The following is a 14402-nucleotide window of genomic DNA, read 5'->3' on the forward strand; positions in this document are numbered from 1 at the left end:
AAAATCTCGGTCCTCTCTCTTCGCTAACGAAACGCGAAAAGCTCGCTCTTTCTCTCGCAGAAACCTTCATGACATCATCGTGTTCGAATGTTGTTGAAAACTGAAAGTAGGGAACAGTTAACTAACAATTATAGTGGAGTAAAATGGAGTATAACGTTGGCGTTCTTATATTGAAAAGAATTGTTGGTTGTTATTTCTTAATTAAAAAAAAAATGGAATTAAGGCCAATTAATTGCATTAGACGGAGATCGAAAGATCAATTAAATTTTGTCTTTAGAGGCTTTGAAATCGTGAGGAGTTAATATTCTTCCAACTAAACTTCGGCATAGTGTAAGGAAATGAGTGTATGATGGCGAAAAACCGTAGAAATAGAATCTGGTAAAGTAAAATCTATCAACTGAAGATTTTGCAACAGAAAGACACGCGAGTTGATAGAATACACTTAAAGGACTTAATCAAAGCAAAGGTACTTTGATCTTAACCCTTTAAACCCTAATATCAAAATTTGAATTCTCATTTGTTGCCCCTATTCATTTCCCACAAAAGTAGTGGGGGGAAGTTGACAAAATATCAAACAAATTCATCTTGTGTGATCATGTCCCTTACACTCATAACCATTCTGTTTTACAAAGCATTGATATTACAGGGAGAAATTTGATGCTGATCACCCGTAGGGCTAACACACGCACAGTCAAAGTTTCCAGTATCTCTCTTTACCACTCCAAGGGGACTGAGGCGGCGTCTTTTACTTATTTGTATATTACTTCCGCCTTTACCCTATCAGTTGCTTTGCACAACCTTCCCCAACACTTTCACGGCGTTTTTCTTGGGTACTTTTTACCAATCATCAACATTTCAGTGTAGGAGGATCTTTTTCCATGCTCCGATAACCAACAGTACGTATTACTAAGCTTTCTGTTAAACTTTTTCTTGCGTACAGTTAGACAGTTTAGACTGAGCGAAATCGTCTCTAGCTCCTGGATAGCTTGACGGTGACTGAATGTTTATAACAAACCTTCTCTGTTCAGCGGCCGTAAACGATGAATTCAATTTTTTGAAAGCATAGTTTAGGACTAACAGATAGTGTATATAGCACCGACTGATCGATATGTATTGCGTGGATGGGTCCTTGCTAACAAAACGTTATTGCGCTTGAGGTACATCAGGTACCGCATCCTTTGTGTGCCACCACATTTGCATAATCCGTTTTCGGTTTCACTTTTATCCCAAGCTCCGTTTTTATACAGTGTGAACGCATAAATTAAACAAGTTTCCCGAGCATTTAATTCATGATGACGCGTTTATTAAACTTTACTCTCCACTTTTGCTCCCCCAAAACTCGGCTGATTCAGCTGGGACACCACTTCTTATAATGCTTTAATCAGCAATTTATAATCCTAATGGGGACACCAAAATAATAACGCTGGTTTAGTCGTTTAGTAATTCTTATTTTCTAGAAACTTCCCACTTCTGGCTAGAAACGAATCAGATTCGCTTGATCAAACCGAGCTTTCCCGGCCCGGCGATATTTCGTCTTATGCAGCGAAATTTATTTTCGGTGTATCGACCACTTACTAGTCGTGAAATTTCGCGGATATTTCGTCTTATAATTAGGCGAAAAATCGCAATTTGTTAATTTGGGTTAGGTTCGCTGTAAAGACTTTTGCACAGCAGTACTGCACCAGCTCAGTCTTGATCTAAGGCAGAGGTCTTCGGAATTCTTAAATGTTAAATAATACATAGGATTTAGCTAGAGCTTCCGTTTATGTAGTTTTTAAAAAAAGTAAGGATTTTTTTTTAAAAATAAGGATTTCCGTACAGCTCCATACATAGGGTATAATTCATGCAGCAATTTTATACTATTTTACACCAATAATTTACATAAAAAGAGTCGAAACATGTATCAGCGGTATGCATAATAAATGCTACCCGGGCAGAGCCAAGAATATGCATGGTAACTTCAGGGTATAAATCCTGGCTTATTGCGTGAAGTTTACCTTGATCATAGCGGCAGAAACATAACAGATTTCAGTGAACGAGACTTCACTTTACCTTGTTCTCGTCTTAAATGTCCTTAAAACTTGAAAGCGATATATATATCAATAATTAATCTCGGGTTAGTATGTTTGGATGGGTAATGTTAGAGGGTGACAGGTGGTCGCTTTCTTACTTTAATCTTTAATCACAGTTCGTAACCATACATAACTGATACAAGTGAACTAATACTAACATATACAATCGAACAAAAATACAAAAATGGTTAACAGGACGGTAGTAGGGGGAAACCAAATTCCCATGCTAAGACATACCCTCCAAAAAAGAAAAAAGAAAAAAATAATAATTAATTAATATATAAACATATATTAAAAGACTATAAGTTAGACTATAAATTATAAACCTAGATGCCTAATAATAATGCATAAACTTATAGTAAAGACACTATGCCTAGTATTTTAAGGTAAATTATGAGCGAAGGTACTTAATCAGTGAAACTTTAAAAGACTGAAGGCTAGGAGATGACATTACTTCAGAAGGCAAAGAGTTCCAATCATTAATATATCTATGAAAAAATGAATATTTAAAATAATTTGTACGAGCAACTTTGGGCCTTATTTTATACTCATGCTTACTTCTAGTTCGAGTTATTCCAATAATATCAAAGTAATGATGGCAATTGATATCACAGTAACCAAATATAATCTTATACATTTGAACTAGGCTAAGATATTTCCGTCTCAGTTCTAAAGAGTCCCAGGTTACTGGGTAAGGAAGATCGTTGATGTATGTAAAGAACAGCAAAGGCCCAAGTATACTGCCTTGGGGCACACCAGATGTAACACTTAATCAGTCAGATGCTTGACCTTTAATCACTACACGCTGTTTCCTTGACGTGAGAAAATCCCTTAACCAATTTAAAATCTGGCCTTTGATACCATAGCATTCCAATTTGTATAGGAGAAAGGCATGGGAGACTTTATCGAAAGCCTTGGCAAAGTCCAAAAACACTGCATCAACTGATCCAAGTTTATCCAAGGCCTGAAACCACTCATGTACTAATTGCAGTAGCTGGGTAATACAAGATCTTGATGGTCTAAATCCATGTTGATTGTCGTTACATACTGACATGGTAACACTCAGTGAGATTTGACTGTAGCTGTAAGCTTTCAGGCAGCCCTGCCATCACTATAGAATTTTTGACACAATTTTGTTTTTTTTGTGAAGGTCGATGGAGTTGTACAACCTGTACTGTTGTTAGTAACGGAAGTATCAGGTTCCTCTACAGCCGCTCTTCAGGATGGCACAACACACTACACCTGAGTACGTAAACTGGATTTCTTTCGCCCATGGCCTAATAAATGTTTTGTGTAATGGCCTACGCCCCTCTGTTACAAGAGAGATGGAGAGTTTTTATAATAAGGTATCGGCAGAAGTTGCAGCTTTGCACGTTGGACCCTGTACCTGCACTTTCGTCCCAAAGAGGAGACCAAACGAATATCATGACATGCGCACATGTACCTGGGCTAAAATCCTCCAGGGTCACCATAGAAGCATACCAAACTGGAAACAAAGTGATTCGACCAAGTGGACGGATCCAATCCAGGGTCCATGGGAGATAGCCAAACTTTTCATCCCTAATCTGGGGGGACACGTGATAGCGAGCGCAGAGGATATGGACGTCACGGGGATCTTGAATCTGATGGACTGGTGTGATCAATTCCGAACAATTCCTCGAAAAAAGATCGAACGGGTCCGTCATTATCGAAACCGCAAGTGGGGGCACGTGACCAAGCTAGAGTTAACCAATGCCGAAAAGGCCACCGTCTTTGGAGCAATGGAAGCGCTGCTTCAGGATCCCAAGTTAGCCCATGATCGAGACGCCCAGAATGCCCTGCATGAGATCCAGATACTTAAAACTGTGACAAACGTAAACAATTTTCAAGCACAAATTCTCACCCAGTATAAAGAATTGATCTTGGACCTTCAGACTGACTCCACACAAAATTTAAGCGGTTAGAGCAACGGCTAAATATCGTTGAGGAGAAGTTGGAAAAAACAAATAACCTCCTTAAAACCAAAGGCAATATATATTCCTTTATGAACCATGTCAAGAATAGCGGGTTGTTTTTCTGCAGCAACCTAATTAAATGTACTCGAGTAATGTCGAAGCGGCTGCTTACTCCTTGGTTGATAATCATTTTGCTGTGTAATTTCAGTGTCACCCTTCTTGATCCCAGATCGTACCAAGACGGTAAGCAATAAGCTAAGGATATATTGCTAAATCTTTTAATTATTCAACACAGTTAAGAGATAGTGTGGTTTTGCAGGTTACATTCGACACGTTAGAATACAGGTCATCGTGCTACAAATTAAAGGACCAGAAATATCTCGACCGACCGTCTGTATGTTTACGCTACGAGTATCTCGGTCATAAGCACTCCTGGGGCGATTTAAATTTCCTGTAACATAACAAAAAAGATCGTTGCCGATAAATAGCTCTATTAACGTGGTAGATTATCTAGTATACTCCAAACTTCGCAGTCGCTCTAGAGCGGGTCTTTATAGCGAGGAATCGAATGGATTACGGTCTGTATCAAAAAGTCGTCTTCAAAGGCGTTTCAAAGACCGTAATTGCATATCTCGACTGACATATTACAGGAATTGTTTCCGTGCAGTTTTGAGAAAAAAAAAAACTTTAACTGCACTGCATTCATACACCAGCATACATTTCTAGGAGGCTTCAGAAAACCATTTTCCCGTAAATTTGAAGAGTAAGATGAACAAATTAAATAAGTTACCTGCCGGCCTTGGTTGGCCCGTATAGGAGGATTGGGTTCCCATAAGGTCTTGAGAAGAGAGCATACAACTAGCTCAGTCTCTCCTGGTCTACTTCGGGCACGATTTTCCGTATACGGCCCTCACAGTCGGCAAATAACATTTATTGCGTGCCTAGAAAATTCACATCCTTGCTTTATTTATTCATTTATTCATCCGTAATGTACAATGTTTATTAATTTAACCATCGCATCTTATTTTATAGTATATTTACAGGGGCGGATCCAGGATTTTTTTTAGGAGGGGGTGCCTTGTCTCTTGCTCGGATCCAACACCAATAAACCACATAGTTTTTTTTTTTTTTGGCAGAATACCAGTTATATTAGAAAACCGCAGGTCATCTCAGGGGGAGGGGGGGTGCGCAACCCCTGCACCCTCCCCCTAGATCCGCCCCTGATTTACATCAATTTAGTGCTGTATATATTGCTCTCAGCTCTGCTCCTTTGAATCAGACAGCATTAGTTTTGGTGTCCTTGCTTCTTGCGGCCACCGACGAGTCATCTAACGCCAGAATAGCCTGCTCCAGATGTTCAGATAGTGGGGGAGGTGCATAGAGAAGTGAGCACGAAAAAAAAAAAAAAACGGCGAGAGAGTTGAGGGTGGGAGAAAAGAGGAATAAACCCTCCTCTCTCCCTCTTCGTTTCTTCGCTTTTTTCCCTCCTCTTGTTCATGCTGAGGTATTATTCAAAATATCAATCGAAAGGGCCAATCTACATCTTACATTTATTAGCTTTTGCAGCAATTAGACTTTTTAAACTTATGTATATCGGGAGACAAAAACCAGGATTCGGGAAAGCGATGAAAAAAGTGCGGGAGGCGGGATTTTCGTGAAAAAGAGTGGGAAGGTGGAATCAGGATCGACCCCCAACCCCATCCCTCTTCCAGACCGTGACAGCTCAGTTTATAATATTAACTGAAGAGAATAATTCTTTATCCGAAACATGTTTTGAATTGACGGCTGAAAACGTATTTTACTGTAATAGTTTCTTTCTGTTCTTAGGATGTCCTGTGGAAGACGCTAGTGTGCCATTCGAAACCAAAGAGTTCAACATGCCAGACTACCTGGACGCAGCTCGAGCTGAAAACTTTACTGGTCGTCGGTGGCTCTATGAAGAGATCGAAGATGCATTTAAGGATAAACACATTGCTGGAGTGCAAATAGTTGGAAGTCCTGGGTCTGGTAAATCCGCGCTTTCTTCTCAACTGATATGTTCCCGTTCATCAAGCCCTATAATTCACACTTCTATTCTAGGATACCACTTTTGTAAGTACTCTGATAAAAATACTCAAATGGCAGGAAAGTTCGTTCGAAATTTAGCGGAGATGATAGCCCACAGGCTTCCCGAATACGGTTATCTTATTTCTAATAATTCGTTTATTAAGCGTTCGTTGAAGGAGGACTGCATTCATTATCAAGATCCTGTTGGTTGTTTTCAACTTGCTGTTTTGTCGCCTCTGAGAAACCTGACTAATAAACCGAGAGAAAACTGGTTTGTAGTCCTAGACGCCTTGGATGAATGTATTACACAAGGTGAAACAGGACACAGTATTGTCTATCTGCTGAACAACAAGATTCACCTGTTTCCGCCGTGGTTCAAGGTCATTGTGACTTTGCGAAATGAATCTGAAGCTTTTCTCCGTTCAAGTAAAGTGAAAACGATAGTTATTGATCCTGAAGACTCGAGAAACCTTGAAGATCTTGAAATCTTTGTGACGACAAGACTACTTCAAGAAACTCCTTTGTTGCATCGTTTAGCATGGTGGTTTGGGGATGACAGCGTGAAAAGTGTCACAAAGTTGATAACCGAGGTTTTGAACAAAAGTCAAGGGAACTTTCTGTTCGTGAATGAGTTGCTTAATAATTGGGAGCAAACAACAACTGAATTAAGGAACGTGTTCGACTTACCGAAGTCGCTTGGAAATCTTTTTTACGCCTACTTCAAGAGGTTATATCCGAGTCAAGAGAGTTTTAAGTCTGTTCGGCATATTTTGGAATTATTAGTTTCGACATTTGAGCCATTGAAACGCAAGCAAATCTTCAAATTGCTCAAAACGGGAGAGAATAGCCTAGATGAATACGATTTTAAGAATAGACTGAAGGGGCTTAGCCACTTTCTACAATATGGAAAAGACAATAATACTCTAACACTATATCACTTGTCTCTAACAGAGTGGCTCACCAGTGAAGAGAACAACGATTTTTTTGTGAGTAAAGAGAAAGGACACGAAAAATTCTGTGAGTACTATATCAGCCTGATTAGGGAAACAGAGGAAAGTAAGCTGTCGGGATACATTCTAAATTTAGCGCAACACATTGCCTTAAGTGGCATGAAAAAGGCCTTTGTTCAAGAATTTATCAATCTTCCTTCACAGACAGTCAATGCGTCAGATCTTCAAAACAATAGAACTCTACTTCATCGTGCAGCAACCGTAAACAACAGATCTGCACTAGAACTTGTTTTAAAGCATTTCAGTTGTATTGATTGTGTTGATGATCGCGGAATTACACCCGCGTTTTTGGCAGCAGAGCATGGGCTTGTGGACAATCTTGCTTTGTTGGTCGAGAAAGGAGCCGAAATTAACCGAAAAACAAAGACGATGGTTGAATTTAGTAAAGGGAGGATAATACAAGCCGTACAACAAGTCATTAATAATGAATCAGATATATCGGCTGCGAATCGTGTAATAGACATGTCTTTCCATCAGTCCAAATCAAAATTGTTTGATTCATCGCTGCTTTACGCAGCAGCCCAAGGAGGGCATACAAGCGTTGTTCATTATCTTATTAACAACAGTGCTTGCATTTCTATGTTGAATGGTGGGCATCTAACTGCTATTCAAATAGCCGCTGAAAACGGACATCTTGAGGTTGTTAAAACCTTGTCTAAGGAAGGCGCAGTTGCAGATAAAACCGTTCTCTTTCTTGCAGCGGCAGACAATAGGTTAGAAGTGGTGAATTTCCTGTTGGATATCGGTGTCAAAGATGATTGTCGAACCATTAACAGTTTTAAAGTAGAGCAACGCATTTTTCTAGGCTTACTATTGCCAGATCCCGATGAAACCAACACAGTTTGTGATGGCGAAGATGATATAGGCCCCTGCTCAACGAAACATGATTCTGCCCTTGCGGCGGCTGTTGCTTCAGGCAACGACAAGGTTGTTAGACTCCTCCGTTCTCAAGAACATAATGCAGTGAATTGCTCTGTTTATTCAGGAAGCGCTCCACTTGATGAAGACGACCAGGAGAATAACCGTGTAAATGTTGATATCATCCTTGGACGAAGACCGCTTGTTACTTACTTTCATTACAACAGCAAACGAAGAACATTTGTTCTTCCCAGTGATTTTACAGAGTCTGGCGCCATCGAATGTAGAAAGCCTTTAAATGATTCAGTATTTCATCTCCTTAGTTATCTCTCTTCGGCCTCTGAATACAATAACGCTTTCAACTTAGGTGAAAGATGCATAAAACTTGATGAGCACTCAATATCGTGTCAAGAGATAAAAGGTCCCCTTGCTGAGGGTGTTGACCGTTACTCTGGGAAAGAATGGATCATAAGCTCCTGTTTTGACGCTGAGGGATTTACACCGCTACACAGAGCAGCACAAGGAGCCAATCTGGCAGCGATTCGTTATTTTCTTGATACGAATGGTGTAGATACTTCTATTTTAAGTCAAAATGGACATGACGCGTTGACACTGGCAGTTCTTCATGCAGGACGGAGGCGATTGTGGGAACGTGAGGGTCGAGTTGCAGTCGATGCAGATCATGAACATCTGATACGGGCCGACCAAGCGGCTATTAGGCTTCTGCACCATGCAGTGAATGGTGGATTCAAGGTCAGATGCAACTCCAGCAAACCAGACCTGACTTTATATCATTTAGCAGCATCTCGTGGATTAGTGAAGTTTATAGAAACGTTGTTTAACGAAAGCGATTTGCACCACTTAGATGTTGATTGCGCAAATTCGGATGGGATAACGCCCATATACCTTGCAAATATTTTCCAACAGAGAGTACAAGACGGCCTCGACAATCCGTGGAAAAAAGTCATTCAGATAATCAAACGACATGGAGGTGAGATGCGATATCCTAGAGAAGATGCCGAGTACAATTTAATTTATAATGGCGTTTACGGCTGGATTCCATACGAGTTTACATTAGATCTCAGTGACATGATAAAACACTTCATTACGTCGTTTCTGACGTCGTATGAAAAAAGTGAGAACAAATCATTTCGTTGCTCCTTCGGTCGTAACCTGGATTTAGCTCGTGAAAACTACCATCACGATTGGCTCGTGACATGGCTTTGGAGAAAAATCAGTGATACAGTTGGACCTGTTATTAAGCCTTCAGAGGAAGATATGTCGACCTCGAAAAGAGGCAAGGGACCCCGTTTATCAAGGGAAAGAGCACGCTTTCGAAGAGACATGAGACGGTGTTCGTTGCACGTGAAGCAGTTTCGTCGATATCTTTCAAAACTTATGTTGCATAAACAAGCCTATCCAAAAAATATCCTGAAGAACGATAACTGGGAAACCTTCAGCAAGGCACAAAGAAACTGGTTTCAAAAAGAACTTCTCATTCTAATGAAGATGCGACATACGGAGGTTTTCCGAGCCTTTGCTTGTTTAAAATCGCTGTCTTCCAGACTTAAACCAGTTTATCATTTAGATGCAAGATCGGTTACATACAGTGTTCGGCAGTATGAGAAAAACCCACCTGTTGACAATTACCTTAATTCAATTTGCGATAGCTTACAGTACATTTTTGAAAGCTACATATCGTTTAGGATGAGTAGTCAAGAACCTTCTGAATTCAGACTTAGAGAAAATGAGTTTTTCAGTCGTTCTGGGTTTTTCAACGGGCCAGTAAAAGTATCTAGACAGGCTTCCGTTTTTGGAAGTAATCCCATCGAATGGCCCCTGGAATTTTTTCTGAGGCGCTCACTGGGTTTCTTTTGTCGTTATGATTATCTTAAGACTCTACACATAGGAATAGAGCCACGTACGTATGTTCATCTTTACCCCGACAAAATTCGACAACTCATGAATCGTGATAAAATGTGGTATGATCATGCATAGCTAGTTAGCAATGCGGTTTAACTGCATGATCCAATTGCCGATAGGGTCAGAAGAAAAGGGGGATGTTTGACTGAAATAACAACCGACTAGTCGGATTTGAAGGAACTCTGCGATCATTTCTACGTTTCTTTCGCTGTTCTTTACCGTCAGATTCTTGTCTTTACCCGAATTGTTTACTGTTATCAGGTTTGATAAGGCAGCTATTGAAGAACGGTTTGATCACGTAAATAGTGAAAGACACATCCTATTAAAAAAAAGTACTCCTGACTTATCGACTTTTACGACTCAGCGGAATTTTTCTGAAGTGATTTTGTCATTAGAACTCACAGACGTAGTTTCTGTATTCAAATGCATTAAAGATATCGGCTGAGAGGGTTCGAAGATTGTCGGTCCCAGGAGTAGAAGGATATTTACCAGCAATTTCGTACAAACGAGTTTCAGAAGCATATAATGAAATCCGTGCTTGTGATTGGCCACAAAACAGTTTTGGCCAATATCCTCAATCTGTTCCCCAGGTTTGATGAAAGATCGTTAGCCGGAGAAAGAGGTGTGCCGTCCAGTGCGGCAAAGACGGAAGTTTGCCAAGTATTCACGCTACAAAAAGGAAGTGGGCTTATGGACAACCATTACTTATTGAAAATGACGGAAAACTGACTCAGACAGCTATTTCAGTTAAAGATACTGAGGACCGGTTCTCTATTATGCTCATGAACTAATGGCATCATTACTTTAATAGTATATCTACAACGTCGAAACGCTCCCTCTCCCCCGAAAAAGTGTCCTGTCTTCAACTGAAATAAAGGTCTCTTTTTCTATAAGCAAAGATCCGACATAAGCCACGAGAAGGAACAAGCGCGCTACACACTGTGTATGCCTCGTTCTGTAAGCAGAGATCTGACATAAGCCACGCCAAGGAACAAGCGCTCTACACACTGTGTATGCCTCGTTCTGTAAGCAAAGATCTGACATAAGCCACGCCAAGGAACAAGCGCCCTACACACTGTGTGTGCCTCGTTCTATAAGCAAAGATCCGACATAAGCCACGCCAAGGAGCAAGCGCTCTACACACTGTATATTCATTGTATTATAATTTTTGGAGGCACGGAAGCGTCTAAATTTCGAACCTAGTTTGTGGCCAAAACTGGAAGCGACCCACTCACTATATGTGTTTGAGCAGCGTTTTCGAAAGCCAGAATTGAATTTTTTGCTGGAGATGCTGATTCCCCGAACTGTATTTTGTGTAGTACACGGTAGTATACGCATTTGTAAATAATTTTAAGGCACACTTTATCACACAAGTGTCTAAGGAGTTTATTTAACACCCACAAATGTAAGTAAGGCATGTCACACTGCACACAACAGATCTCCACCCCAAAATATTCTTTAATAATCATACATATCGTGGTACACGTTAAGAAAAGCTAAACATTTCCGCTTCATTTATCTACGATATTCCCCATTTTGCAATCAACTTCCCTACCATTTTCGGAGGTTGAGTTGTGTCATTTAATAAGATCAGGTAGCCTGCGTAGCAGGCTCTTGGAAGTGGTGAGCGCAAGAAAGAACGGGGTGCGCGAGAGACACACGCCAGAGAAGTAGGTCCCTCTTCCCTCGCGTGTCTCTCTCGCGCGCTCAGTTCTTTTCTGCGCGTTACATCCAAGCGCCTACTACACAAACTAAAGATCAGGCAATTATAGGTAAAAATGGCCTCCTTAAAATTTAGGTAGAAGGAAAAAAAATCCTAAAAATGTTTATGAAATTATGGGAAAGACGTTTAGGGAGGTCCTAATACAAACGCTAAATCTTTTTGATGAGGCGAAGAAATCCCTATAATTAGAAAGATGCCAAAGTTTCCCTAAAACATCCTCACAGAGAAAGGATTTTAAGGGCAGCTCAAACGTAGCACAGAAGAGTTCTTAAAAATACAAAAACGATTTCAGGCAGTAATTGAGACGCATTTAGAAAGACCAATTATTGGGTTTTCCTTTAAGGAGGGAATGGCTTTTACAAAGTGTTGGCAACATCTTCATTATGGTTGTATAATAAGTACAGCATAAAGAAAAGAAAACGCCATCTGTTCATATGCTTTGTAATATGCGAAAATCGTGAGAGCCATGAGAATAACTGCTCGCAGACTTCTGTGTTTACATCCTAAAGGGAAAACAACACAAAGGACAAAGTTAATGACTATTCAATACCCGGTAGTTTACAAATATATAGTTAGTTCAGCAGGTCAGCAAGACAGATAGCGGCTACAACTGGCTGCCTAGCCTGCGTAGTTGGCGGGATTCTTGAGCCAGGGGAACTTTTTCGGCGCGGAGCCACCATGCGAAGTGAGTGGCGAAGCCGCGAGAGAAAATCTTGAAATTGACTTGTATACCATGACTAGTTCAATCGATAAAAACCGATATCGGAAAACCGTTCGATAAATCGATAACTATCGATAATTCAAATTTAAACGTGATCGATTTTATCGATCAATCGATAGAAATCGATACTCACAACCATCGCTGCTCTTTTAAGGTATTGAATTTATAGATTTATCGATTTTATCGTTTTCATTAAATGACAGTGTATTGTTGACACTTGTAAATGTAAAATACCGGTTCTTCCGAGACAGCGTTTAAAAAACAAGCTGTGTTTTTGCCGGTGCGTTTAATACGGGGGTTTATCTGGGCGTCTTAAGACCTACTCGTTCGCTCAATAATTCTAATGTCTATTTTATTGGCATTTTCACATGTTTTCTGCAAGCTTCAAGCTGTGTTTTTGCCGGTGCGTTTAATACGGGGGTTTATCTGGGCGTCTTAAGACCTACTCGTTCGCTCAATAATTCTAATGTCTATTTTATTGGCATTTTCACATGTTTTCTGCACTTTTTAATGTCGATTTTCTCTCACATTTATATCAGTTATTTTTGGTACATATACTTCTGTTTTGGTTTTGCTGCGGAGTTCATCATCTACTTTGTTGTCATTATTAAAAGACGATTTTTAAACTCTGCTATGCAGTATGATTTTTGCCGCAGCAAGGGTTTTTCTAACAAAATGTCTACAGGAGATTATGTCTAGAATTGTAACTACAATGTAGTTTCGGTACTTGAAATGACAGCTACGGTGGAACCTCGATTTAACGAACCTCTCTATAACGAGGTCCTCGGCCTAACGAACGATATTCTTCGCCCCAGTATTTATGGTAAGATATATGACGAAAGAACCTCGCTATGACGAAACCTCTACATAGCGAACACATTTTGTCAGTCCCTTGGCCCTTTCGTTACATCGACGTCCACTGCACTACCGTCGTACAATGTCTTAGCTGTGTTTAACTTGAATAGTTCCTAAGTAAAAATATAATGCAAGAAGAAGTTGTTACGTTTTGTTTCTCCGCTGAATAATGTTAAGTATAATACCGACCATGTTACGTATTTGTTCAAGATTTGATTTGTGAGATAAATCTTTAAACTTGTCCTACGAGAGTAATTTTTTGTTAGACTGGTTTTCGGGAAGTTCTGATGCTTCGCTGCCCTTAAATACGTGGAAACATATTGCGCCGATATAAATTTGATAAGTTTGATAAAATCGATAACAATAATTTAAAAATCGATAATTATCGATTACTCACCATGTATCCCTTTATCGATTTTTATCGATTTCCGATACAATTAACTAATTTTTATCGATTTTATCAATTGTTATCGATTATCAGTTTTATCGATTGAACTAGTCAGGTGTATACCCACAGCACTCCCACGCTTATCCCGCCAGCTACGCAGCCTATTGGCTGCCCTGACTCCACTAGCCCTTATGTCTAATGTAGTCCTGGATAGAGTGACAGTACAAATAAAGATTGTTGTTGTCATTTTCAACCCAATATTTCCTTAGAGTGACTTTATTTACAGGATGGCGGACATAGTGTGTTTGGGCTGTAAGCCACGAACACTTCAAGTTCAGCGGTAAAAGCTATGTTCTCATTCCTTTAGTAGCAAAGTGTGCGTTTTGTCAAGTTAGTCTATCTTTTGAAAAATTTTCCTTCAATCACCTTAATATTGTTTCCTTTGGTTACACAACAGTGGCTGAGTCTTGTACGGATTGCAATTTTTCTTACACCATTTATCTGTATGGTTGGTAAAGTGAAAGCGATCACATGACCATGTCCATAGTGGCCATCTTTCTTTTGTCAATACATGAATTTATACATTAAGAACTTCGTTGATTGTTTCTTTGTTGTACTGTTATAATCATATTAATTATTCATAACAAATATACGACTACCAGTGTCTTCTATTTTCTTCAACAAATTATGCACACGTGCAAACACCTGTGACTTGCTCTCAGCTCCCAAAAAGCTCCTTCACATCAACCATGATGGAACAATGCCTTACAAATACGAGGATGCCGTTACAAATAAATTTAATGTTATCGCTTGTGCTTTCTTTGATGTTATTTAGCTCTCATAAGATAACTATGGTTGATAACTGGCTAAAC

Source organism: Porites lutea, chromosome 5 (genome assembly GCF_958299795.1).
Source record: "Porites lutea chromosome 5, jaPorLute2.1, whole genome shotgun sequence".
Lineage (NCBI taxonomy): Eukaryota > Metazoa > Cnidaria > Anthozoa > Scleractinia > Poritidae > Porites > Porites lutea.